The sequence below is a fragment of the Pezoporus flaviventris genome, unplaced genomic scaffold, assembly GCF_033815535.1.
Source record: "Pezoporus flaviventris isolate CSIRO_AGI_PZ_B2104156 unplaced genomic scaffold, CSIRO_AGI_Pfla_v1 ptg000015l, whole genome shotgun sequence".
NCBI classification, from domain to species: Eukaryota; Metazoa; Chordata; class Aves; order Psittaciformes; family Psittacidae; genus Pezoporus; species Pezoporus flaviventris.
In genome coordinates, this window is record NW_026892563.1 from 29,194,368 (window position 1) to 29,222,067 (window position 27,700).

General features: G+C 47.2%; 1 protein-coding gene and 1 long non-coding RNA gene across 2 annotated transcripts in view; one reads left to right on the plus strand and one right to left on the minus strand.

The window, feature by feature from the left end:
* The first annotated feature begins 4,508 nt into the window (after positions 1-4,508).
* The window catches only part of IGSF3 (immunoglobulin superfamily member 3), a 154,746-nt gene continuing 131,554 nt past the window's right edge, over positions 4,509-27,700 (plus strand). Inside the window, exon 1 of the mRNA XM_061454433.1 lies at positions 4,509-5,320. The gene's annotated coding sequence lies outside the window, so the exon portion shown is untranslated. The remainder of the gene's footprint in view (positions 5,321-27,700) is intronic.
* Positions 22,207-23,877, minus strand: LOC133269793 (uncharacterized). Its single transcript, XR_009743547.1, has 3 exons — positions 23,788-23,877; positions 23,492-23,588; positions 22,207-22,330 (listed from the first exon to the last, which is right to left on the minus strand). It is a non-coding gene; the product is annotated as an uncharacterized LOC133269793 (long non-coding RNA).

Consider the following 27,700-nt stretch of genomic DNA (forward strand, 5'->3'; position numbering starts at 1 on the left):
CCTGCAAAGTGTAGGGGGAGGTAAGAGATGACGCCAGGCAGAGGAGGAACAAGCACAAGAAGGAAGGCAAGGGGTCTGTAGAGAGCAGCATGATCTGCGGTAGCCTCAGAACAGCAACAGCTTGGGGTTTATGAAATATTTTGCAGTCCTCAGGTGTGCTGTAGTAGGGATTTAGAGGGGAAGGAGGAAGCAGTTTTTCAGATGTTTATGGGAAGCCTTCTCCAATGTGAGGGACAACAAGGCAGAAAGCTTCAGGAAGCGCGTCTGAAAATATGACACAAGCTGATGGAGATAGGAGCTGGCATTTCTCTGGTGAAAGAGATGAGATGTAGGAGCATAGGAGGTGTAGATTCCCTCTTCTTTCAGATACCCAGGGGAGGTTTTTGGACACTGCGTGGATATAAGCATCTTTCTACTCTGGAAAATAATCAAGCACTCTGGGGAGTGGGTAGGAGAGAACTAGAAAATCAGACTGCACCTCCTTTCTCCACCAGCCAAAGCCATCACTTTGAGGCCTCCCAGCAAGGGGAAATAGACTTCTGCTGTGTTTATCATGCATGATTATACAGGACCCTTTAAGCCTGAAATCAGGATGAGGCGTGAAACTCATTTAAATAACTGGCAAAGGAGTTATCATGCGTGTGAGCTCAAGCAAACCGGTGGCAAGACAGAGGCACTGGGTTAGAGTGATAGCAGGTCAAGACTGGTGGCTGGGGAGGCAGGGAGAGGAGTGAGCTGGGATGCACCTGCCGAAGCTTGGCTGACACCCATTCCCACGGGAAAAGCATGTGCCTGGGGAGCTGCTCTGACTCAGCTCCAGCTGCTCAGCCCTGGCCTCTTGTGTGGTTCTCTCTTGCTCCTGGGCTGGGGATTTCAGTCCCAGGATCTGCCCATCAGAAACTGTAATGTAGCATGGCTGCTAAAATGTATCTCAGCCATCTTCCCATTCAAATGAAGAAAACACATGGAAACACAAACAAACTATGCATAGAGATCTGCTGTTACCAAGATGTCTGCAAACAAGGTCCTCCCTGTGCCCACTAAGTGTGGTAATCAAGATGGGGAGGGCTGGGTCTCTTAGAGGCAACAGGATGAAGGCTTTTAAGTCTCCTCCTTGAATGTGTTTCTCCCCTAAGGGCAGCACCACTTAGTAGGCTTGGCTCTACCACAGGCTGAGGTATAGATGTGTGCCTTAAGGATGAGGTAAGAGAAAACTATTAGCTATTGGGATGGATCAGTGTGTAGCCCAAGGCTGCCTGGGCACCAACACAGTGCGTGCAGCAGACACCTTGGGTCTCTTCAGTCCTGTTTTCTAACAGTATTAATTTTCCCCGAGGCTAAAGTCACTGTGCTTGTAAACAGGGCAGCCTCGCAAGGAATGCGAGTACTCAGAATACTCATTTTATAACATCATTCCCAGAATTTTTGTTCTCTATTTACCCTGGCCAAGCAATTCAGGCCCCAGATAGGTGTCTCTCCCTCCCCAGATCTCTTCCTTGCTCCCCAGCCCTTCTTTTCCTGTCTGGTGAATAGCATTTTTGGGTCCTGCTGACCTATTGCAACTTGAGGAGCCATGGTGGGCTCAGGTACAGGTTTGTGTATGGGAAACTGTCAGCCCTGGTGAGCATCGTAGGAGTTGTAGGGGACCCCGGAATGTCCACCTTGCCCAGGAGGGCTCCTGTGTTCCCTGCCAAATGAGGTCTTGTCACATGCTGAACTAAAAATGCCTGGAAGGACAACTTTGCTGCAGCTTTTCTTCATCCCTGTTTTTCTTTTTTTTTTTTTTCTTTACCGCACTTCAAATAATTTGACATTGCATATTTAAGACTCTTTTGTTGTATTCAGTTCACCTCATCTGACCTCACAATCTTCAGGATAATAGCAGATGAGGATGATAATATTCTGCTGGTTTACAGTGCCACTTTCAGCAGCCCCACGAGCCCTTTAGCAATGGTTGCTTGTTAAGGCCTGCAAGCCATCTAAAGTGAGTTAATCTATTACTCCTGCTCTGTGTATGGTGAGAAATTGTGACTTGAACAAGTGAGCTGGAAGGAGAGGCAGGACTTACAGACTTGAACCATGGGGCAGGAAGGACCCTGTGCTCTCTCAGCACCTATAGTGGCTCATATAGCAATGTGTCCTGAGAAGGGCCTCTGCCTGTAAGTAATCAGCACAAGTGCATGCAGGAGGTTAGGCTAAACTGAGAGGAGAGAAGGTCCCTGAGGAGCAGAACAGAAAAGGCTGCATGATTGATAGTAGATAACAAGCTCCAGGCTTTATCAACCAAAGATTTGTATCAACTGCTGTGAAAAGGATGGTGATGGCATAGTATATGTATTAGAAAAGAGGATGGTGAGTGGGAGCACAGATGAGCTATCAGGGGTCCCACATCGGGGGGCACAAAATCCTCCATTCCTAAAATAAATGAGGTTTTCCAGCTGCTGGCCTGGCCCTCCCTCCAGCACAACCCAGCTCTTGTCGGCTCTGGGGCTATAAACCCATGACCATGAGAGCCCCATCCCTGCACAGGGTGAGAGGCAGGGATTATACAGCTGGGCAGGAGAGGACACCCCTGGCTGTGGGTAGCCCAAAGGGAATGGCGAGGCTGCTGGGAGAGGGCAGGTCACTCATTTTCTCTGGGATGCCAGAGGCAAGAGCCATGGGAAGGGTGGGAAGAGCAGCAAAATGGTTCCCATCACCGAGAGTGGAGCAATTTGCTCCTGCCCCAGCTGTGTGACAATGATGCCTGTGCTGCAGTGTCCAAGGCTGCTGTCTACCAGGGTGCTGATGGGAACAGGGGGGCAGCCAGCAGTGTGGCTCTCTGGGGGGCTGTATACTTGTTTTTCTTCTCTGTGGCATTACACAATATGAGATAGAAAATGTTTGTACAGTAGCTCTATTTGTCCTTGGGGTGAGGGGGGAAAGGAAGAAGGTGGTGGGTAATTTGAGGTTCTTTATTAGACCAATAAATCATTTATAATGTGCTAGCTTTCACGTCAGTCCCTTATTGCTTATGTCAGCCACAGTACGCTACATGGCGACTGAAGCTAGCAGAGCACACACTGGCTCCCCTAAATCAGAGGGACAGAGCCAAGGTGCATGGAGAGGGCAAGGCTCTGATGCTGGAGGCAGGACCGGGGCTCACCATGCTGGGGCATGGGGGAGAGGACAGCTTGTCCTTCACAGGTCCTGGGGAAAAATCCAGCACTGCTGGTGACAGGCACTTGGCCTTGTCTGAAGCGTGTTGTAGCAGCCCTGGTCCTCCTGGGATAAGGGGAAGCATCAGGAGTGCCACTGGGCACATCACCTAGACTCCCCATGTCACCTGCAAGCAGAGACAGCAGGCATGATACAGGGGTAATAAACCCTAATGCCCCTGAGACTTGGCTGGTGGGGAGCACAGGACAAGGCAGGTTTTCCTGGTGGCACTCCAGTACAAGAGGAATGGGGATGTCCTACTCCTGTCATCTTTGTATTTTGGGGGTTTAGTGGAGCTTATTCCCTGTGGCAAACTATCTCTTGGGTTTCTTGGGTGATCTGGGCACCCGTGAGGTTGCTGAAGGAGAATATCACCTAGCTGGGAAGGACTGTGCTCACCTAGTCACAAGTGGGTGTGGTTTTGGTGGGGGTTTGTTTTTGGGTTTGTTGGGCTTTTTTTTTGTTTTGGTTTTGATTGTTTTGTTTTGTTTTGTTTTTTGGTGGAAGTTCCTTGTTTGCCACGTGTGGAGACAGTGTTCTCACGGGAGAATGCATAATTAGTGCATGAACTCTGAATAATCCTGAAAGATACAGCAAGGCCGTGAGAGGCTCAAAGAAGCTTAAGCAAGCAAGATAAGAAGAATCTGGAATTCACTGAGTTAATGAAAACTGTGGACTGTTGGCAAGCTTTCGAGGTCAAGTTCTCACACCTGTGCTTAACCAATTATATGTTAGTCACTAAGGGTCTTCAAGACATGTATCCAATCATAATATGCCAAATCACTGTAAGTGCATGTAAGAAATAGTATATAAGGAGTTAAGGCTTTGTAATAAATTTGGCAATTGCTTGATCACATTGATCGTCTCTGTGGTGTCCATGACTCCCGCGTCAACAGCCGCATTTCACAGCTGTGTCTCCTTCAATTTGAGCTCATCAGGTTCTGCAAAATGATGCCTTTTCAATAGCCTGCCTGTGTTACCCAGTGCTTCAGAATGCACCAAGTCACCTAACATTTTGACAAACAACGCCTGTATCAATTTCTCTCCTCATCCTCCTTTCCTCCTCCCTTTCCTCCCCCCAGCAAAGGAACCAGCTTATCTCTGGAGTTAGGCAAACATAATAGAGGAGATGGATAAACTCTCCTTTCAGGTGAATTCACATGAGGGTGGGCTCCCAGGTCATCTGAACAAATATGATTCCCTGTTTAGTAACCAAAAGCATTTGAAAGAGGGACCACTGAATGGGCTGAGCATGTGCTGAGCATGTACTGAGCATGTACACCCTGCCAGTGTGCTGGGATTTGAAACTCCCTCGAAAAGCTGAGCAGCTTCAAAGGAACCTAATGGGGAGAGGTAAATGTAAAAATGCTAACAAATTCCATCCCCTGTTATGAAATACACGATTGGGGTGGGAGGGACTTGCATGGTATGCCTGTTTCTGTGGGATCTGATATAACTGTAAGCTCTTTACAATGTTCTTTGCATCCTTGTGGACTGCCTGATGGAAGCAGCAGCTAAAAGCAAATCAGAGGGTGAGAGGGTGAGTCTTGCTGGTGAGAATTAGTAGCATCAGGAGAGAAATATTGCACACCTAACCGACTGAATTATGCATTATGCTGCAAAATCCCCAATGTCAATACACAAATGCTATTCCTGTTGTTTTGCCTGTGATGATTGGCAGCAAAGAAATTCAAATCACATCCACACAGCAATTTCCTGCTGTAACTAAGTCTCTCCTATCCAGGCAGGTATGCTTGTGCAGACAAAATCTATGCAGTATAGTAGGTGCTTTAGGAAGAGGTTAAAAAAGGATGCTGAAAACATTTTCCTGTGTTCAGCAATACCAAATGTTGTCAGGTTAGCGTGTACTCACCCCTTTTGCTTGTGGGCATTGTAGGTTAGATGTTACCCCAGACCTTGGGAGGACTGGATGAAGAAGTCCATACTGAGGCATTGAAAGTGATTTGAGGCACACATCTCCATGGAAGGACTTTTCTCTCCCCAAACGAGATAAGAGAATGGAAAACAGAGCCAAACTAAGTGTCATCCCCAATACAAAGGAGCAGTGGGGTCAGCACTACATGGCAGACTAAGAGGATTATGAAATTGCATGTAATAAATGGTAAGAAAATGACTATTTTAATGAACACAAGATTGTTAAAATCCCCTGCTATTGGATCTTGCCAGTGTGTTTGCAGAGAGAAGAGCAGATAACAAAGCTATCAAACAAAGCAGATAAAAACTCTACCTTTTGTTTGCTGCTTAAGTTGTCTTTGCATTGCTTCCAGAAGACATAAATCAGTTACTAATCACATTCCCCATTTGAGGTGCTGTGAGTGTTCATATGTTTAATCTGTCCTGGGTGCTTTTAGAAAGAATTGTGCTAAGGTGAGGATGAGAGTTGCACAGAATTGTCTTGCCCTTGTTAATACTTTTCTTTTCACAGAATAAGGCTGTGTGATAATCTAATTTTTTTTTTTTTTTTCCTGCTTGGTGACCAAGTTAAAGATTTGGACTTGAAGAAAAGTTTGGGTATCTGAGGTTTAAAGTATCATTCCGTTTGCATTCTTTGGATGTCTCTTTCTCTTTCAGAACAGAAATTCCTCTTGAAATGACACCACTTCAAGATGTTTGGGAAACAACTAAGCAAATCAGAAAATGTTTTACCTGCTGAATTAGAATAGCTGCTGTAAAATAGTGGTATTTTATCCACACACTTCCAAGTGGAATAATCTAGCAGCCTATGGAATGTAGCTTATCCCAGGTTATGAGCTCCTTAAAGGATTGTGTTGTGGAAAACAAAACATGGATTTGATTAGATCAAAAGCAAGACCTCAAACACCTGTGCCACCACCTCTGCCTGTCTCCCTGTAGCTGAGCCTGAGGGGACAGGGATGGCAGGGCTTGCCAGGGAGCTGGGAGAAAACATGGCAACATTTCCCTTTGGGGAAGGTGAGTCTGCCTGCCATCATCCCTCCAGGGTGAGCAAGACTCCCACAGCCTGTGAGAAAGCTGTTTGCCCATGGGACAAATGGCTGCCAGGAGGGAGCAGGAGCTGGTCCCTGGTCTGGCACTAGGATGTAGACAAGGCAGGAAAGCAGCAGATGTGAGGGAAAGGAGGGCTGTAGATCTGAAGCTGAAGCTAAATGAAAAGGACAGGGAGAGTGGAAATGATGCTGCCTTGTACCCATTCTGAGGTGCTGGAGGAGCCAAGCTAACAGAGGACAGGAGAGGGTATGTGCTGTCTGGGAGAGCTTGGGTACCATTAGCACTGTCACATAGACAGCTTAAAATGAGCCTTCTGTTGGGAAGAAAGAGTTAAAACAATTCTGAGTCTTGCAAGTCTCTCAATCTCAGACTGTAACTGTTGAAGATCAGCAGCAGAGGATTATAAAGATAAGAGCAAGGGAAACACGCAAGAAGGAGCTGGTGGAGGATCAGACCACAGAGTAATAATGACAACTCCTCCCAGGCAAAGAAACTGAGGATAATCCCTGGACCAAGAAGCATGCAAATCATCCAGTGCTTTTCCTCGGACAGAGAGCATTGTCAATCTCCTTTCCACCCTGACGCTGTGTTAGCTGATGGGAGGATGCTGGAAGAGGGCCTGGGAGAAGCTCCCTCATGCTGCCCTCACAGAGCTCAGCACAGGAGTGGCAGTGGAGTCACTGGCTCCCCTGGCATCAGGCAGCCACTGATGCTGCATGATGTCGCCCACAGTGCAGGCAGCTGCGACCTGGCAGCTTCTCACGTGCGTGTGTGCTCCTCAGCTGCTCCAGGTCAGAGCTGTCTTCTCTCATTTCAGGTGCTTCGCCAGGCGTGCTGAAGGGACAGGAAAAGATGAGGCCATCCAGGTTCACCTATAGACTTCCTGCTCAAACGCGCTCTCATGTCCTCAGCCATTGCTGCTTCAGCAAGTGCTCTGCCACATCCTTGCCGCTTGGCTGCTCAGGAGCTACCGAAGCGGTCTTGCTAGCAGGTCCTCCAAGTAGGCAGTGATGAGCTGAGGGCATGTTTCAGGTCTGTGTTTGCAAGCAGGAGATGATTACAGAAAGCAGAGCCCCAGGCTTCATGTTCATGCTGGCTGCTTCTAAACACCAATGTTGCAGGTGTGCCACTGCACCACTTCCCAGCTCATTTTTCAGTCCTTGAGCTGGACCCTATCTTCACCTTTTGCAAGGCAGTTTTTGACTCTGTAGGTAACCTGATTTCACTGTAAGGATTTGTGCAAGGAGTCCTGTGGCCTAAATAGGGCTGCAAAATGACTATTTATGCAGTCTATTTCAGGATCTGACTTCTGCCACTTAAAAGCTAAGGGGTTACAGGGACATTCACATGGGCCAGCAAGAGTAACCTGTCAGGCTTTTCTCAGGATCTGGGCTGACTTTCTTGCACCTTTCAGACACAGCATAAAGACTCCATTGTGGAAAGTTTGGAAGGTGGCACTGAGCAGAGGCAAATCTGCAGGTCTAACTTGGCCATCTCCCATAACCACAATAAGATGGAATCGTTTCCCATTACCCCAGGATGTGACAAATTAGTGACTTTGATAGCACCTGGAAAGCAAAGGAAAGTCAAAGCCAGGTCTGTGCTCACAAGCAAGGGAAGAAACAACCAGAGCTGAGTTTCAGGCAGTTGAAGCATGGAGAAGGGATGAACGGAATAAGCTGCCCTCTGCTGCAGGCTGGCATGCTCGCACATGCTATTCCCTATCCAAACTTCAGGGTGCTTGGCCCCCTTGTTTTCTCCCCAGGAGAGACAAGCCCAAAGGGAGTGAGGCTTGCTGGGATGCAAAATGTGGCTTCTGGTGGTGGACCTGTCCTGCTGACCATGGAGGATGTGATATCTGGGCCAGGAAGAGGGCAGGCACTCTAGGAAGAGGGGGTCTCGTCCCTGCATCATACACCAGAAACAGCATGGGATTTGTGCTCTAGCCTCAGAGCCTCCAAGATCTGGAGCTTTCAAGCAAGTGGAGTGCAGCAGGTATTTGCCCCTCTGTTGCCTCCTACTGCAAACAGAGTACGTCAAAATCGTGGGACAATCCCCTGTATTTCTGGCTCCATCGCTTCTTGTTAGAAGTGGTTTTTTGTTCTAGTGACAGTCACACTACGTCCAGGAGTGCATGTAGTGTAGGAGAGTCAGGGGCATGGTAATTGCTGGAAGGGCGATGTGGATTTGTTTGGGAAGAGCTGGAAAGGCCAGAATTGTGGACATAGCTGGGATGCTTTGATCCAGGTGCTTAGCAGAACAACCCTCCAGGCTGTCACATCAAGTGACACAGAGCATGGATGCATATCGAGAGCCTTTTCCAACAATCCCCTTGTGCAAATGCTAAAACCATAAAATACTTCCCGAGGACTGTGATCTTGCAGCAAGGATTTGCTCCACTCCACTTCCCTTTTGCAATGTGCTTTTTTTTGTCTTCACAAAAGGTTTCCTTGGCAAAAGGGAGCTGCCAGCTGGCCAGACCTAGCCAAGGGGCTAATGGAAGTATTCAGCTGTATGCAGTTGCACCAGCAAAATTGTCTATTCAAAGAAAAGTCATAGTTTTGACTCTGGTTTTTCATCAGGGTTTATTACTCTAGGACCACTGCCAATACAAACTTTTCTAGCTAAAATGAACAACAACCAAAAAAAATCCTAGCTTGCTTTTCATATGCTTTGAAAGCATCCCTCATCCTGGCTGGTACCACTGCTGATTACCCCTCTCTTCACTCTTTTTTGTCCAAGTGGTCACTGACTTCTCAGTGTCACTTTCCTCCTTTCATCACAATGGTGACTTACCCATTTCATTAAATTCTTATTTTTAAATGATGAAAGCATTTTAATTCCTGATGGCTTTAATAATATCACTGCCTCTCTACCTCCTTCCTTTTTTAAACCACCTCTAAACCTTGGGAATGGAACTAGCTGACAGGTTTCCTTTAATTATCCTCGCTCTCCATGCTCATCTCTTCCACGGTGCCTTCAAGGGACACCACTATGAAAGGTGCTACACACACAAGCAGCACACCCAAATTGAAGCAGAGAACAAAAAACAAAAAGTCAAGAAATCCACCCTTAAAGAAATTAATAACAAATACAGCTGGGCACATTTCATAAGCCCTATTAGGCAGTACTGCTCAGATACCATGGTGATGAGCCTCCTATAAATATTTCCACAGCAGTAAAACTGTCTTAAAGGGACCACACAGCAGCTCATGTGCACCAGGAGGGAGCATTTCTCTGGAGGACCCTCTTGTCTTGTCCAGACTGCATGGCTGACATAAGCCACATGCCTAAGGAGGAAGCCACCACCATCTGCTTTTCTTTTGCCTGTCAAGAGCACCAAGAACAACACAGCCCTGGTGTTATGCCCATAACTCTGTGATTTGACCACAACATATTGCTAGGGACAAGGGGGTGGTCTACACTTTACTATTCAGCAGTCTCTCAAAGCCAAGGAGCCAGGCGAAGCAGACTTTAGCTGCCCAAATCCTTTAGCTGCTCCATCACCCAGCCTGAGCCTTCACAGGGCACAGCCACAGGGAGGAGCTTAAAGATATGGCTTGCAATGGAACCAGATGTGTACTTCCTTATTCTCCCAGAGGCAAATGTTTGTGGAGTAGAATAACACCTGATCAGGTTGCTAGGATTTCAGGCGCTCCTGTTCACAGATCCAGGAGCTGAGCATGAGGGACAGAGAGGAGGGAGGGGAAGAAACACATGCTCAGATGTTTAGGTTTCTGCAGCCAACTTCTGCCCATGCTGCAGGAGAGCTTTGAGTTTCTTGCCCTTGATGTAATCACCACCAGAAGTTTGTTTTCGCAAAACCTTCTCATCTTGAAAGCTACAACTCACACATCAGTACCTCATCTGAGAAGAAACAGTAACCCTGTTATTAAGCTGTGAGCAGCAGCTCCTGGAGGGTAATTCTTCACACACCTGCTGCTGTTCATAAATAGATGGGAAACTTCATATTGGAAAGTAATTTTCAAAGGACAGCAGCTCCAGTGGAATAATGGATGGAAAAATAGAGAAATGATCCTGTAGAAAAAAGCTGACCTAGCCTTGGTGCTGAGGGTCCAATGCATGGCTGCTTTGAGTGACTGTATAGAGGAGCTAGAAACCACTTGGAGCTGCTACCTCACAAATGTTCCAAGTAGAGGCTAGGAATAGGAAAAAAAAAACACCAAAAACTATTTCTTGCCCATAACTTAGTGCATTCCTTGCAGCAAGAATTGGAAAGGTGCGGGAACATGAGTTGATTGCCTTTTTGAGCTTCCTCCCACAACAGCTGTAGCTAGTCACAAGATAAGCTAGAGGGCATGTATCTAAGTATACCTTAGTGCCCATGCTGAGTTTTCATACATACAGTCCTATAGGAACATTTGAGGACTCAACTCTTTTGGGAAAAGTGTGAGATTAGCTGGTTGGACTGCCTATAGGATGGTTGGAGGTGAAGAGACCTTACAGCCCTGATCAAGGAACTGCTGCTCACTCTCTCCATTGCCTCAGGCAAGTCTTTTCTTTTCTGATCTTCCCCACTGCATCTTGCACTCTTTCTGGCTTTCTAGCCTTGTGTTTGTGTGGTAGTTCCTGAGCATGTTCCACATGTAGCTTGTTTCCCTTAATTATACTTTAAAACGATATGTGGAGGTCCCTCAGTAAAGGGTGGCTGTCTGGGTGTGCAAGCAGTATGGAAACACAGTGCTAACCCCCAGGTGCAGGTGTCTTTTGGTAAGTTTCTTGACTGCCCTATTTACATGGAGACTAATCAGCTCTCAGTGGAGTTTCTTTTTGATCCTTTGGCCTATCTCAAGGGAAGCACAACACTAACTGACAAAATATGTATATTTTGGTTTTCAAAAACTATTACACTTTGCAACTGTCACCAGGCCTTGAGCTTACTGGTTGCCAGGGAAACATTGCAGGAGATAACCTGATGGCAGCTGTGAACTGCATCCATTCATCTCCGAGTGCTAAACCTGCTCTTCCAGAGATGCTTGCTACGGTTTGGGATATTTCATTTTTAGAAAGAGGGGGCTTGAAAAATAAGGTTATTTACAGCCTGAAGGATATTTCCTTCTGAAATGGAATTGTCTGGGAGGTCTTGCTCTTTGGGTTCAAAGCATGTGTGGCAGTGGCTCAGCAGCAGTGGGTTTTGTGGTGCTCTAATACCAGGGGCTGCTAGAGCAATCGTGACCCTGTCCAGATTAACATGGGCTAGAGTCAATGGGGGGTTTGTATAGTGTCAGCTCTGGATTCGTAATACTTAGGCTTTTTGGACCCATCAGTTTGGAGCACCACAAGCTTGTGTCAGTGCTGTACACTCCAGGTAAGACAGATGGAGCCTCCTCTCTAAGGCCATAAAAAGGTTGCACTGAGTTGTCCCAGAAGGCTGTCAGGGATTGTGTGCCGCCTCTTTCACTGAGGGAACCTTGTGCTGTTGTTTTCATCAGAAACATTTCTTATTCTCCCCTTTTATATTATGTAACACGTCATCAGGCAAAGGTGGGATGTCAGAGAATCTGACTCTGATTTTCTCTCTGCGCTAGCTGGGGCCAAGCTAGTAGAGAAGGCAAAAAGTCATGCTGTAGGTAAGGTAAGGTAAGGTAAGTGATAATAGAACTGAGCATCCCTGCTCATTTCTCCATCCACTGCAGAGGTGCAGTGCCCCTGGATGCAGCTGATGGTGAGATATTGGTTGGGCCTGGGCTGAAGAGAAACCAGACAGCCTGGGTCTGGGCAGCCAAGGGACTGGGGGAATATAGGCTGTGGGTCTGCCACATGTGTTGGCAGCACCTCTGGTGAGGGAAAAGAGGGGATGAGCACGTGGCCCCAGGGAAGCCAGATGTGTGTCTTCCTCTTCTGCTGTGACAGAACAGCCCTTTAAAGACATAAGATTCAGCTCTTTTTCCTGACACTCAAAGAACAGGGTGACAAGCTGCTGTCAGGGAAATGCTATCCAACTCCCTTTCCCCCAGTAATTTCCCTGGTAAAACTGCAGTGCTGTGGAATCAAATGGTGACAGGAACCGAGGGAGAATAGATGTGTTTTCCATTTCCTTTTTTTTTTTTTTATTCTTATGTTTCCAAGCATGCATCTGTATTGGGAGCCGTGTGCACATTGGTAAATCTTGCCAGTTCAAAGAAATGTTTTTAGTGTTCAAATTCAACCTTTAGTGCTTCCCCCTCTGCTTAAGAAACAACAAAGCTTCAAAGACGCTCCCAGCTTGCATGGTATTAAAAAGATATTTTGGCTGAAATGGAAAACAGCATCTCATGTTTTCCTTTGGGTTACATGTGCAGCAACCCCCTTTGCTGCTCTTTTAGGTGGTGCTATGAAAAGTCCTCTCTGCTGATAAAAGGTAAATTGTAGGTGGAGCAGAGGGAGAAGGAGGGGGAAGAGGGCGAGGATTATGAAACTACCTCACAGGCAGACAGCTTGTGTCCTGAATTGTGCCAAAATAACTGGAAGCAAATGTGAGAGTGGGACTGGCAGTGCTGGAGTGCTGCTGTACACTTGGGCATAAGAGTGAAGCCTGGCCCTTGATGGATACAAGACCAGTGAAACCTCCAGAGAAGCTGCTTACCCCCATCATTCTCCTTTGGTGGTTGGCTGAGGTTCATTGATGGTTGCTTTCCTCATTTCTGCAAACAGGAGAGGCTTTCCTGGGTGCACAAGAAAAGGGAAGGGGCAGGAAGGCAGCAGCTTCCCATCAGCTCTTGCGTCGTGTGGCTGGGGCCTCTCCTCATCACCCGAAGCTGGAGCGGATGGATATGTGGCTACTTGCCTCTTCCCCCTCATGCAGTACTTGCACTGCCTTTCCTCTCTAAGGAAAGTTTTCATGATTTGATTTTTATTTGAAATTTTTACTCCAAGAGCCCATGTTTGTCCTCCTAACTCCTGCCAGGCCTCAGCAAGGGTCCCGGTAAGACCATTTAGAAGGGGCTTTCATGAAAGAGCTGCAAGTGTCCCTCAGAGCTATAGCCATGATATGCTGGGCAGTCCTTCGTTGATATTTAAAGCAGAGTGTTTTCCTCTTAGGATGGATGTAAATTGTTTTAAGGAAAATCCTTGGGGTTTCATTTTGCCTTTCCAAAAAGTAACAGCTGCTCAAAAACAACAGGCTCAAGAACTGGAAACCCTGAAAGGATTTGTCCATTACTGCTGGCTTGGGTCATTAGGATTAATCTAAGCAATTGCCTCACCCTCACCCTTTACTTCAAAGGGCTTAGGTCCATTCATGCAGATGAATTTGGCCCCAAAATTTATGTATCTACTTCTTTTGTAGATACATACATCCTCAAAAAAAAAAAAAAAATCAGATGTCCTTTGGTAGAAGGTCACCACACTTTCTGCAGAGGGGAAATAAGGCAGAGGGACTTAAAATACATGAAATGCTGCTTTTTTAATTATTTTTTTTAATAAGCTATAACAAATTCATTATCACTGGGTCCTTAGGAACTGCCTTAGCACAGTGAAAGAATTGATTGCATAAATGCCATCAGTAACTCTCTTATTTTTGGTAACAAGGCATTACTAAAGGCAGATTAATTCAGTGCCATGCTCCAATGAGACCAGTGTTCTTTTGTCTGGGACTGGCTTAGGAACCCTTTAATATCTAGTATTTTTTTTCAGCTGTGGATGTGAGAAGTCTAGTAGTGGTTCAAAACACACACCTGTATGGCAGCAAGAAGTCATGAAGGGTGCACACATATAGGTTAATTGTCAAGGGAAACTGACTTCAAGTACCATCAAACTGTTTTCAAATGTAATCATGACATCTAAGAGGATGATCTTTGAGAGATCAGAGAGCGGAAATTATTCTCTTGCTTTGCACATCTGAATGCAGTTTGGCTACAGTCAAATTAGCTGTTTCAGCCTACTCTGACAGTTTGCTCTTATCTCTCTTTCCTCTTGTTGTATTATTAATAATAAAAACGTTAGAGATGGCAGTAGAGACCTATCTGCATGGGCAGGGCTGGAGCCACCGACTCCCTTTAATTGTGGATGGTGACCAGTGTTCGAGTGCCCCTCAAAGGGACGTGCTGGCCCCAGTGATGGCAGGAAGCTCTTTGCCATGCTGCCTGTGGGTGTTTGAAAGGCACGATGCTGGATTTGAGCTAACTCATTTGCTTCAACTTCCCCGTCTGCCTTCCCTCTCACTTTCCCCTTGCACAGCTGCACTTAGTAATGAAGCTGGCAGCATTAGAAAGTCACTAGAAGTAACCCAGCTGCCTCCATCGGTTCACGAGAATGACTTTGTAGCTGCTCTCAGTCCATTAATTGAACATAATAAGGCATTTAGTGACAGAAAGATGGTTGATGAGCCTTGCCGAGAGCTGCCTTTCCATTGTCGGGGAAGAGTGTGGAGGGTCCTAGTGCTGAAGTGTGGAGTTGGAATTGTACAGCGGTAAGAACAGTGGGAACCTGCTGCTCCCTCATCCGGAGGACACGCAGGGCACCCGATGCTGAGCAGGGAAGCACAGCCCTGCATGCTGAAACACTAGTGTGGCTGATCCACACCAGGGAGAACTGGCGTCTGCATATCCAGCTCATGCTGCAGTACTTGCCTGGTGAAACCTATGGGGAGCTGCCCCCTGCGAGAGGGACAACTGGTGGCTGCTGGCTGCATTGCCAAGCACCTTCAAAAAGGGCTGGACACAAGACCCTCTATCCCTGTGTGAAGGAATAGAGCAGGTTGCATGGAATACCAGTGTGGACTGGGAAACTCAGGCTCTTTAGTTACCATGCTGGTGGTGTTTGCTGGAAGAATTAGGAATGGGTTGGGGTGGGTGCTGGCCTTTTCTGTCAGGCAGATTCTTCCTGCATTTCTAGTAGCCTGGAGAGGAGGAGGAGGGCAATGCACTTGGTGACTGTCCCTTCAGGAGTGCAAGGGATGTCCTTGCAGTGCAAGGTCCCGCATTAATAAGGCAGCAGCTCTTGCATCAGCAAGCTGTCTTGCCAGCCTCAGCCCCTGATGTTATAGGGTTCCCTACACCTCATTGCCATCTCAGTTCTGTGGGGAAGCAGGCCAAAGAGCTGTCACATCAAAGCCATGCAGCCCTTATCAGTCTCAGTAGGGAGACAGAAAGCGACAGCATCTGTGCTGGGAGAAACCGGCTTGTGGATGCAACAGGGAGAACAGGGCAATCCACCCCAAGCCAGGGAGCAGGTAGTCTAAGCTACAGACCATTACTGCAGCTCCCGTCTTGCCTGCAGTAAGAGTCACCCTGCAAGCTAAGGTGTGTGTCTCCCCAAAACAGCCAAACAGACTCTGTGGAGGGAATGTGCAGGTGGTCTCTTGAGGCCTGCAGCTGGAGCATCTGCCTCAGTTCTGGTCTGTGCAGCCACTAAACTGGTTGGCACATCCCTCACCTGTGAGAAGGTCTGCTGGCAGGAGGTGTTTCTTTGTCTGAATGAGCACTTGGTAATGTCAACATTTCTCTGGGCTAGTTTAATGTTCTCCTTGCCTATTTGTTTTGTTTTAATGTCTCTCCTGAACAGTGCTATTTCTTCCAGAGGGTCCGGATGTTTCACAAAGAGATGTAAATATTACCCCTGCATGGGGAAACAGAGGTACAGAACAAATGGTTGGTTTGAGCACAGGTTTTCCAGCCCCCAACTCTTGCTCCATCATTACAAGGTCCACAAGGAACAGGAGGCAGGTCTGGCACAGAAACCTGCCTGCCTTCAGGAGTGAGGGTGGGCAATTGCACAGCAGTGTGAAGATGAGAGGGAACAACAGTTTTCTGGGTCAGGCTACAGATGTGGGTTTTTGGCTTGTATGCAACATCCTGGGAAATAAGGAGGATTGACAGCTCTGCTGGCTGCAGTACCAGCATGGGTCTTTCATGCACCCCTTTGTAGTGGTTGAATGGGGCATTAGCTGTCCCCCTGCTCAGATGGGCATGTCCTGGGTGGGCTGGGACTGCTGCCCCACAAATTGATTCCATCTGCTCTAAGGATGGATTTTACTGCTGCAACCTTCATTACTAATTTTAATTAACACCTTGTCATCATTTGGCAAACTTCCCACCTGCCCCATGCCTCAGGACACCTGGCCAAGAGCTGTCTTCCTTCCTCCCCAGGGCATCCATCCCTCACAGTGTGCTGGGAGGCAGACAGCTCCTCTGTGCCACAACGTCAAAGCACACCATGAAACAGTTGCTCCTGCCTGTGCCTGGCTCTGGTGCTAGTCTTGTCCCATCCTGTGTCCCCCCAAGGAGAGGGGCAAGGACCTGGGCATAGCTGGCAAGTCTCACTGATGGCAGCAAGCCTTGTGCTGATGCTTTGGCACAGAGCAGTGGGGCAGCCTTGCTTTGCTGGTGTGCCTTGTAAAACTGAAGTGAAGGGAGAAGGCTGATGCCGAGTCCTGACCACATACCCACAGCTTTTATTTCTTGCTCTGCTTGCCTCCATCTCTGAGGACAGATGGAAAGCTCTCTTTCTTTCTCTCTTTCCCTAAAGGCTCAAGCCTCCCTCTTTGACCCACCTAGTCTAAACAGACTTGCTTTTTTAGGATTTTGGGGGTTTTGCCTTAAGCTTTTCAAAACCTGGAGACCTGAGGCATACACTGCTCATAAGAGTGAAATGCTTTGTGGCTGGAGCCCACGAGTTTCATTTCCTTTTCCACAGGGAAACATATCTGCAAATCACCTCAGAGCAGAAGTCCCGGGTAGCAGATCTTTGTTAGGATGCAGAGAAGAGGAATGTAATGTTTTGCAGCTTTAGCTGGCAAGTTATTTCAATTCCTGCCAAAGCAGCACTGTGGTGGTTTTGGGGTTGTTCCTTGTTTTGGGGGCCTTTTTTTTTTTTTTTTTTAAAGTCTGGGTGAAAGAGGGAGATTTGTCACACTTCTGCAGGCTAGATTTAGAGAGGGGAAAAAAAGTATCAGGGCTGGCTCCTCCTATTCTTGCACTTGACCCCCTTGACATCCTGCCTTGGCTGGATGCAGTGTGTGCAAAGAGACCAGTTACATCACAGCCATGCAGCTGGAAGTTTTGATTTCAGGGGGTAGCAACCCAGCTGGGTTTCTGGCCATCCTGGCTTTCCCATCTCTACTGGGTAGAGGAAGAGCTTCCCCAAACACAGCAGTTGGCTGAGCGAAGCTCTCAGTCTCTAAGTATTGACTACACTCCTCCCAAAGCAGAGATCAGACATGACCCAGCCACATGGGTATCATTTAAAAAAAGCAGCATCCTGCCCTGGAAACCACCATGGAAGGGCTCTGCCATTCCTGCCCCAGCAGCACAGGCTGCTGAGCAAATGGCTGGCCCGGGCATGCACAAGTTCTGGCTCTCCCCTCCAGCTCCTGTCTGCACAGGAGGCAGGGAGATGCAGGGGACAAGCACTGCACCCTGGGCTGCCACAGCTGCACCAGCACCCTCATTCCCAGTGTGCTGGGGCAACGTGCTCTCCCGCACTGCTTTGTGCTGCTGTCTGAGTAAAAAAGGTGATTACTGGCCAGAATGACTCTAAATGCTCTGGAAATTCAGATTCTAATACCTGCATCTGGAGCCCAGAGGGTCCTGGTGGGAGGCTTCTCACTGTAGGACAGGTCCATTACGGAGAGCTAGTTCTTGGACAGGGATTGCTTGAGCAAACTCCTCCAATAAGCAGCCTTAATAGAGTAAGTAGCTCTTACCTCCTGATCAATGAGAGACCTCTGCCTCCTTGCAGCTGTGTTGCTGGAAATGCCATTATTCAGGCAGAAGGCAACACTGATGCTCTGACAGCTCTGGTCTCTGCCAAGGGGCATGAAAGGGCTAGCAAACCTCCAGGCTTGCAGCGGCCACACACCCCCTGTGGCAACGAGCTGCTCCTCTGGGATAACAGGGGTGCCCCTGTGAACAGCAGAGACACACACTGCTGACCGAGGCCTTCCATCTCAGCTGCTCATAGTATTGCCAGACACTGAGTGTTCCAGCTGAGTATCTTCATGCCAAATGTCTGCCCCAGGGTTTTTTTTTTTGTTGTTTTTTTTTTTTAAGCAGAAGCTTCAGCAAAATTGGTTATTTCTCAGAGCAAGACCAAGGAAAGATATGTTCATAAAAAGTCTTGCTGTGTTTGAGAAATGTAAGCTTCTGCAGCCCCAGGGAAGACCTGCAGTAAGCCCTGCACCTACTTCTCACATGGAGTTGTGAAGCGATGCCAAACTGGCCACCTCCGCTTTCTGTGCTCTGTGCTCCTCATGTTTTGGATGGTGTGAGATGTTGGGGTCTCCTTTGGAGGAATATGGAACTGTCTGAGTATACTGAGTGTTAGGTAACAAAACTCATTACTTGGGCATTTTGTAATACTAAAACTAGAAAGATATCTGTGTCTTAGTCTCACCCCTCTCTCCCCCTGCTCTATTTTACAGGGCTGCAGTGAAAATCAACTCACTATATGATGTGAACCCAGGTGCTGTAAGCATGATCTCAAAAGAACAGCCCGTAAGGAGAAATTGATTTGTTAGGGAGACTACTGGGCAGCATACAGAAGGGGAGGGATATGGCCTCACTCCCCGAATAGCAAGGCTAAACCAATGTTATACCTGTGATTGTCAGGCAGTCCCATCCAGCCCAGCACTAGGTTAGGTAGGAAACCACAGTGGGGATGATGAACCCAAGCCTTTTAATTTCTCCCCCTCCAGTTTCAGTTGCTATTCTTCTAATGAGTGAGAGGAATTCAAGCTATTTGTTCCTGGCTGTCAGACTCTAGTTTCTGGGCTGTTGTCTATTATTTGTTTTCAGTTGCCTGGCTTCTCATAGTGACCTATTCCTTCCTTTATATTTTAGTATTCCACCCTGTGGGCAATGATCTCCCCTTTGTCACCAAAATATTGCATTAGCATATCCCCGGGTTTTCTGTGCTAAGGTTGTTTAGAAGCCTGAAACAAGAAAACCAGTCAGATGGAAAGGAGTTTCATCCTGTCCTCCTTTCAATGCTGCCTGCTACCAGCTCCTCTCTAGTCATGTTGCTACTCATCTTCAGTGCTCACACCAATCTTCAGCTTTACTGGCTTAACTGCCAGTTTTCCACTAGCAGATATTTTCCGTGAAGTCCAGATAGATGAGAACTACTGCCACGCCTTTGTCTAGGGAAGTATTTCACCAAAGAGTATCATCTGTACAGACCATGACTTACCTGTTGTAAAACCCACCTTGTGTCTGATTTTTATTTACTTTTGTCTTCCATCTGGTCTTCCCTTCACATGGGGTATGCAAAACTTTAGTGCTTGTGTGCATATGTCTGTATCCATCCCATGTTGTTCCTCAGTCTTGTAGTACCATACCTCTTCCTCCTCTTTTGCTTGCTAGATCCTTTAGAAAGAGGCTATCAGCCTCTTGTTTCATTCTGAAACCTCCCTCTGAATTTTGGTCTGGAGCTCATCTGGCTGTCCCCTTTGCCTAGCTAAGCACATCAGCCTTTCACTGGAAATGTCCATGACCCAAGTTCTCATCTCAACCTTTGCATTCTTCCTCTTTTGTTCACCGTCCTCCTCCTCACTGACAACTCATCCTGGTATTTCTTTCTTCTAAGGTCAATACTCAGTTTTCTTTTTGATAAATGAAATAATTTAACTGCTTTGTGTTTGCTGGAAAGCTTTGGTTTTTTTCCCCTGGAGCACTGAGATTCTTTGGCTCCTTTCTATATTTGCCTCTTCCAGCAATATTTTCAGTGTTTTCACCACACTGGGATTCATCTTGCTAACGTGCATCAAAGGTGTATCTCACTTGCTCACTCATTATTCCCAGAGCACACACCATCCTCTTGCCACAGCTCTATGCTGTTAGTTCATATTCTGTCATGATCTCCAAAACCCTTTGCAAGCTTCTGCTTTCCAGCCATGGCACCCTAGGAATCTGCCTGGAACTGCTTATTACAGGAACACCTGTTTACAGTAAACTGGTGGTTAAGTAAGCTTTGCTCACTGATATGTAGAGATTGCTTTGCATGGTTGCCCTATGCTCCTCCTTATTCATCACTTTGAATCTCTTTGTCATTTATGCACTATAACAGCACTGAGATTTGCATTTGCTTCCCAGTGATGAAAATGCTGGGAAGTGTCAGGCCTCAAGCAGCTCTGCGAAGAACCCTGCTAGAAACACTCCCATCTGAAGATGATTCACTACTGATAATTCCTTGTTGAGCTCTGTCAGACAGCTCTTAATCCGGTCAATGTGTGGTTTATTGATATTATATACTGTTGATTTTTTTTTAATCAGAATGTTGTACAGTTGAATGTCAAAAACCTAACAACAGTCCTCACTAAAGCTGACTTGGCGTTAGCTGTGGAGTCAAAGCCGTAGGTGTGACATGTGTCAAGTAAATCTGTCATCTCATCAGAGAAAGCCCAGAAAACTACCAGAGCCAGTTGTTAAATATATTCCTACCCTCTGATTTGCCACTGCTTGAGACCCACCATGAAACTCTGGGGAACTACATTCCAGTCTCTCTGGGCTTGTTGCTGCCTCAGTGTGTACCCCCCACATCCTTTGGTGCAGAAGGAGCTTCACTGTCTTCTGAAGTTTTCCCTTTCTGCAGCCTTCCTTCACGCAGTGTTAGTGTGTGGCCATCTTCAGTCAGGGAGTGTACCTGATACTCAAGCATGCACAGTCCCCAGGGAAAAGTGGATGTGTGGTGTACGGTCCTCAATATCCTCTGTCTCCAAAGCCAGTTGAATGTGTAATTGTTTATATAATGCCCCTGCTCCTTCTGGGGTGTGCAAAGTGAAAACCTGGGCTCTGGGGAAGCAGAGAGGACACTAAAGAGCACTCAGCTTTACAGGAGATGTTTGTTTATCCCTGGATTAAACCTCAGACTGATGCACCCAACCAAACATTTCCCCTCTGAAAAGTCCAGTGATGCCATATGCACAAGAGGTAAATTCTCCCTGCCAGAATTTGTTTCTCTGCTTTCAGCCACCTCAGCAATTAGCAAAACCTCATCCTTCCTTTTGCTCACTTCCAGGCTGCTTAAAGCAAAGGTGGGTTCAGACTACCTTCCTCCAGTTTTGGATTTAGTCCCACAAGGTATTTTCCCCATGGGATGGTGTAGTTGTTCCCTATCCTCCAACCCTCTCCTCTGGAGATGCTGGAGCCACACCACCACCAGCTGCAAGCAGCAGGCTCCTGTGCTGCCAGGTAAGTCAGGTTCTCATAATCTTTACTGGTCTGCCTGGGCAAACTTATACAGACTTGTCCTGAAGTGTGAAATCTGTTGGATTTCTCTCTGGGTGCTGTAGGGTTAAGCAGGGATGTTGAGCTGAGTGGCCATGCTAATAAAGGGACTGCCCAAACCTTGCTCAGGGAAGGCTGTAGCAAAGGAGAAGGTTGGGCATGTATGCTGACCCAGGTAGCAATAAGCTGCTTCAGCTGCAGGTCACCCACGGTCTCATCTTGTGGCCCTTCGGTAAGGGTACTTCATCCTGCAGCTGTGGCCCTCAGAGAGGTTTTGGAGTGCTCTGGATATCCAGCACCTCTAAAAAAACTGACCATGTGTTTCAGAGCATCAGATACGCTAGTGTAATGCTCTAGTATCACGCTGTTTAGCAACAACCCAAAAAGACCTTCTCCTCCAGGCTTCAAGCTCTGGGCATGACACTCATCTTCTCTGGTGGTCCTTTTCACTATACCTTTGTGCAAATAAAAGCCGGGACCCCCACCTCCTCTTAGCTGAAATTACCATGTAAGAGGACATATTTGAATAATTACAAAGTGCTTTCTTCATTCATTGTCATTGCATCGTGTCCTTCCTGAGCACAGTTCTGTGTGCAGCAATAAATGGAGCCCTTTGCCAGTTTCTCTCAATTGGTTGAGGGCTTGAAGAGTGAAATAAGCAGTATTCAGAACAAAGCAAAACTCTGCCCACATTAGGTTTTGTAACAAAGTCAAATTTGCCCATAGTTTATTGTAAGGGCTTGTTATGCCATCAAGGCATATGTTTCTGGGGCAACATTTCCAGTGTGATGGTTCCTCTGTGGAAGGAAAATAGCTAGACACTTCAATGTATTGGAGACTGTTTAGAGACTTACATGCCTGTCTGTCTTCCTCCAGATGTGCTGAGCACGTACAATTTCCACTGACTCCTTTGCAGGCAAGCTGTGGGTTTGATACATTAGATCCATAGTTTGAGGGATTTTTATCACATTTAGTGACATCTGGAAAATGGCAGATTAAAATACAGTTCAGTCTTAACTCTGTCTGCAGATCAGCATTTTAACCAAGTTCCCACCATGCTGGATGGACTGCATCAAAGCACCTTTCTTTATAAGAAACTATCATTTGAGTGCAACTCTGATGCAAGAGCAGATCAATCCACCGCATTTGATTGTGGTTTCTCTGAAGTTTTAGGCTTGTCCTGAATACAGAATTCAAAACAAAGCCTGAGAGCCTGAAAACCTGTGCAGACTGAGAATAACGTTTGTGCAAGCCCCTGCCAAGCAATAAGGCAGCTCCCCCTGGCTCTGAGAACTGAACTTTTCACTGTAGCACTGCTCAGGTGTGAGAGGAAGACAGTGCTTCTTTGGAAACACTCAGTCCTGCAACTCTGGGTTAAGTGGAGGCTCTCAAATTGCTGTGGTGAGTGTCTTTCAACCATGGTTTACCAGTGGGAGGAGGGCAAATCAACAATTTGCTCAAGGAAATATCTTTACCATTCACCACATCGATTATCAAATGTGTAACTAAAAGATGCTGGGCCAACTGCTTGGCAGATATCTGGGTTTTGCACATCTCAGTTGGGGTTCTGGCTCCACAAACACAGTCTGGTTTTCCCAGAACTTCTTCCTGCTGTGTTGTTTGCCTCAGGCTTAGATGGGTCACTAGGGCTCCGGATTGCAAAAATCAGATTGGATGCTCCTGTCTTTGTTTTTGACAACAGGGACAAACTTTGCCCTTTGTAGTGCCTGCAGGGCAGCAAGTAGTGAATGTTTATGTGAATATTGGCTAGCTCTGATAATAACCTGGCTGACCTTGCTGGGGAGAATCCCTTATGTCTTTGCAAGACAGGAGTGAGTCTCCACCTCTGTAGCTGTGTCACTTGCCTTCAAGGCCTTTCACAGCAGAGGGCATGGGGAGATGGTACAGGTGGGGGAGGCTCAGAGGATACAGATGTACAAGCTCTGGCTGACTGGCTTGCTGCTCACATAACTCTCTGGGTGTACAGAGTCATGACATGGCATGACAGTCCACAGCCTGTTAGCTATAAAAAAATTTAGCTTAAAGCAGGCAAACTTCCCGTGCAGGTGGGGAAAGATTGTGCACTACAATGCTGCTACCCAAGCTATCTGCTTTTAAACATGTTCCAAGCTGGTGCCTACCTTGTTGCTCCTTCTGCTCCCCTGCTCAGCTGAATACTGTCCCTCTTCTGGCTTTTGTGATGCTGTCCCTTCTGCAGCAAAGAGCCTCTTGTCATCCCTGCAAACAACGAAATCATGGCCCTCGGCTTCTGGGCACAGGATCTCTACCATGGGTCTGAGGGATTGTGAACAGCCCAACTCCTGCCTCTGTATTCACAGAGCATGTTGAGGGCTTTTCCTGCAGGAGTGGAAAAAGCCATAGGTGACTGACAAGGGTGCTCAGGCCTCACCAGTATTGGAAGGAATGTAACACCTACTGGGAGAAGAAGAGAAATACAGTGTGTGCTTCCTATTTGTCTCTTGAGGCAGGGCTGCAATTCCATCATCTCTGCTACCTCTCTGCCTCTCCCATCTTCTGCGTGGAGCAGTGCCTTTATGTTCACAGGATGAGTAATTCAGCATAACTGCACATCTTCAGAGGCTCTTGGGAGGTTCCTGTGGAAGGAAAGGGGTTTGTACCTGGAGCTGGGTTTCTCATTCTGAGCTCATTCTGCTCCCATCTGGCACACAAGGTAGGAATTGGTTTAACCAACTGCATGTGTTCACTTTGCACTAGCTCCTGAGATTTAATTTTAGGACTCTCTCCAGCTGCCTTGCTTTCCCTGCTCATCTCCACAGGACAATGTCACACAGCACCAGCAGCTAAGGGAAGATCTGTGACAACAGGCAACAGAGCAGTGACCCCTCTCTCACGGAGTCCCAGCCACAAAGATGTTAATCAGATAATCAGAGCTGACACATGAACAAAATATTATCCTCCAAAAACCCTCCTCTTGTCATTTTCCTTCATGTCCTGATGCTCTTTGTGGTCTTCTGCTACCACACACTGCTTGTGCACAGCAGCCTGTTTAGCTGAGTACACTTCTGATGTGGTTTGTCCTCTATTCTTGCTTAGCCCTCTCTCATTGAATCTGATTGACTTTAAGGCCATTGATTTTTAAATAAGGTCTTGGGGGAAGGTCTGACAGGTTTTGCTTTCATTTTATACAGCAGGCTTTGACTTCTGGTTGGGAGCCATGGAGCACTGCTGCTATATTAAATGATGGTCAGTGACAGGAATGTAGTCACTGCTTAATACCCGAAATTGCTGCTTTCAAGTGGGCAGGGTTTGGCTTTTGGCCAGATCTCCATGCTCCTGACAGAAGGATTCATTACCTTGTTCTGGCAAATGTATTTTCATCTGCTAGTTTGATTTCTAGTAGTCTGTGTGGTTCTCACATCTGAGGAATTTCCTGCCCTTTATACACCTGTTTTCTTCCAATCTAGGCTAAAATCAATACACTTAAATAAATAAAGCCATTCGGCTTGTGAGTACCTCCTGCTGTGTCAGCAGAAGAAGTAGAGCTGGGTGACCATAGATTAGTTAAGCCATTTTTTTTCTTCTTTAAGTAGATTTGCTGTTGTTGGGCCATGCCAGACCATGGCCGGGAGAGTTTACCAGCTGGCACATTTGAGAGCATGCCTCCTCTTTCCATCGGTGGCATCCGACTCCGTGGGAAAGGGTCCCTGTTCTGGTTGGTCACCAGCCCTACCCCCTAGGGTTTGGTTATGGTTTTGTGGCATGGATGCTTTGCTATGGGAATGTTCTGCCACTGAGTTAAAGAGGATGGATGACACAGGGTGTAGCCCTGTCCTTACAGCATTTCCAGGTGTTGCTTTCACTTCTGCTCTTCCCCACCAGACATGTTTTTCAGGTCTGGTTCAGGTCTGGTTCTTCTGAAAGCGTTATACAGTGCATGGCAGTGATGCCTTCCCACAGCCCTTGTCTGTCCTGCAACAGGGGGTTCTGGTAGGAGCATCCTCCACCAGGATTCATGCATCCCATTCACCTAGGGCTAGGGGAAAAGGTGAGGGTGGCATAAGAGGTCTTCTCTTTCATCTCTAATGCCAAGAGTTACTTCTCAAGCACTTACTTCAAGAAGCAAGAAAGAGATTTAGGATTTCTTGACCAAGCCTTAGGATTTATGCAGTCCTGCTTTTGTGCATGGGACATTGATGAGCAATGGGATATATATTCCCTTCCCTGGATTCACTGTACTGCCATGTCCCAGGCACAGAAAACCTCAGTGCAGAGGAAGACAGATTCCCCTTCTGCTTTCCTGGGCAGAGCCCCCAGTTCTCCACAGAAGCTAGTAAGTCAGCTTTGCATTCATATGAAGAAGAGCAGTCATGCTTTTTTGGGCCTCTGTCTGGTACCAACTTACAAATCACAGTGTAAGCCCTGCTTCAAATGTCCCCCCTTGATTTGGGCAGTCATTCAGAGATGTCTATGTGCAGCAGCTGTGATAACATATTTAGGGATGGAAGGAAACTTCCATTCCACCATTCTTTGTTCATGCTGGGTTTTGGGGGTTTGGTTATTTTTTTGAAAGGAAAATTACTTTGTGACAAACATCAAAGTTTTATTTCTACCCCCACTGTTTGCTGCTTAGTTTTGTGAGGAAAAACTGTTTCATAAAAACACATCCCACTTTCTCTTCCTTTATCATCTACCCAGCTCTGGCTGCAACTCAGTCTGTGGGATCAAGTAGGATGTGTTACGACCCAGTGGTTCAGCACTGGCAGGGGAATGAAAGTGCAATGCTTTCCCTCCCTCTTTGCCAGTAATTGCAGGGCCTGGAGATGAAAACAATGAGGCGTGCAGCATTGGGCCCTTGGCACAGAGGCAAGCAGAATGCCACATTGCTGCTGTAATCTTGCAATTCCCTACCATGATGTTGTGTGAGGCACTGGAACAGGGTGGTGAGGCACTGGAACAGGTTGCCCAAGGAAGCTGTGGCTGCCCCATTCCTAGCTGTGTTCAAGGCCAGGTTGGATGAGGCTTGGGACAACCTGCTCTAGTGGAAGGTGTCCCTGCCCATGGTAGGGGATTGGAACTGAATGATCTTAAGGTCCTTTCCAACCCAAACTATTTTGTGATTTCCAAAGCCTTCCACCCCTCAGTCTCACTGGGCTGAGTTGGGATGCCCTCAGACACCCAAAGTGGTGAGGGCACTGTGGAGGGACTCATGCTGTCTTTGGTAGGGCTGCCCTGGCAGTTCCTCTGAAGGTGGGCATGGGTATCGGACGCTGTGCCCTGAGCTGGAGAGGTGCAACTGAGTGGAAAGGAGACAGGCTTTGTTTATACACAGATACCTGCACAGCCAGCAACATTAGTGAGAGGAAACAGAAAAGGACATGACAGTTACACTGGGTTTTGATTAAATATTAAATGGAGTGAAGTTTTTTAGAGCATGCCTGTGCTGTTTCCAATTGTCTGTCTGATGGCAAGAGAGAGAAGCCAAGTGAGTGGAACGCTGGGTCTGGAGCTGCAGAGCTTCCTCCTCAGGAGCAGTGAGGACAGGCATTGTCATGCTCTGGGCTGCCTGCAGAGCTCCTCTTATTTCAGTCAGAGCAACAAGCATCTCCTCCAGCTGTCCCACCACTGATACAGCCCAAAGTGAAGAGCTACCTCTCACAGGTATCTCCACTGAGAGACCATGGGAGGGAGACAACTGAGGTCCTAGGGCTGGAGCATCACTGGCCCAGGCTGGAGCAGCAATCACAAGCAGCAGACACCTCCCTGGGTTTTAGTTGGGGAATTAACTGCTCATGTACCCCTTTCTGCCAGATTTAACACACAGGAAATTTCCTGTGCATAGGGAATACTAAACTGCTGCAGTCCCTTTCGCGCACTTCCTTTCCTTTGCTCTCCCCCTGTCACGGGAGCTGTGCAGCCATGACCCAGCTTGGGCACAGGCCTCCCATCCCTCCCCATTGCCACTGCTCCCCCCATGTAGCCTTGCCTTTCCTTGTGCAGGAGCTTAGCAGGGCCACAAGAGGAATTCTCCTAACTTGGTTTGAGTTAATAAGTTAAAATGCAGAGCCTTAATCCCTGTTGCTAAATCAGAATGTAATTCAGCTTATAACCACAGTCCAATCCATGTGAATTACAATCACTTTAAATACAGCCAGGGCTAGATGGGATTTAACATCCTCCCAGGAGATCCTGTGTATGGAAACTGGGACACAGCACTGCTCCCACTGAACCTGCCATCAGAGGGAGCTAAGGCAGCAGGACAGATGGATTTTGTTACCTCTCAGGCCTCCTGGAGAGGAGAACCCTTGGGTGCAATCCTTGGTCAGGGCATGTGGCCGGAAGACATGTGTGAGGCTTGGGCAAGAGCTTAT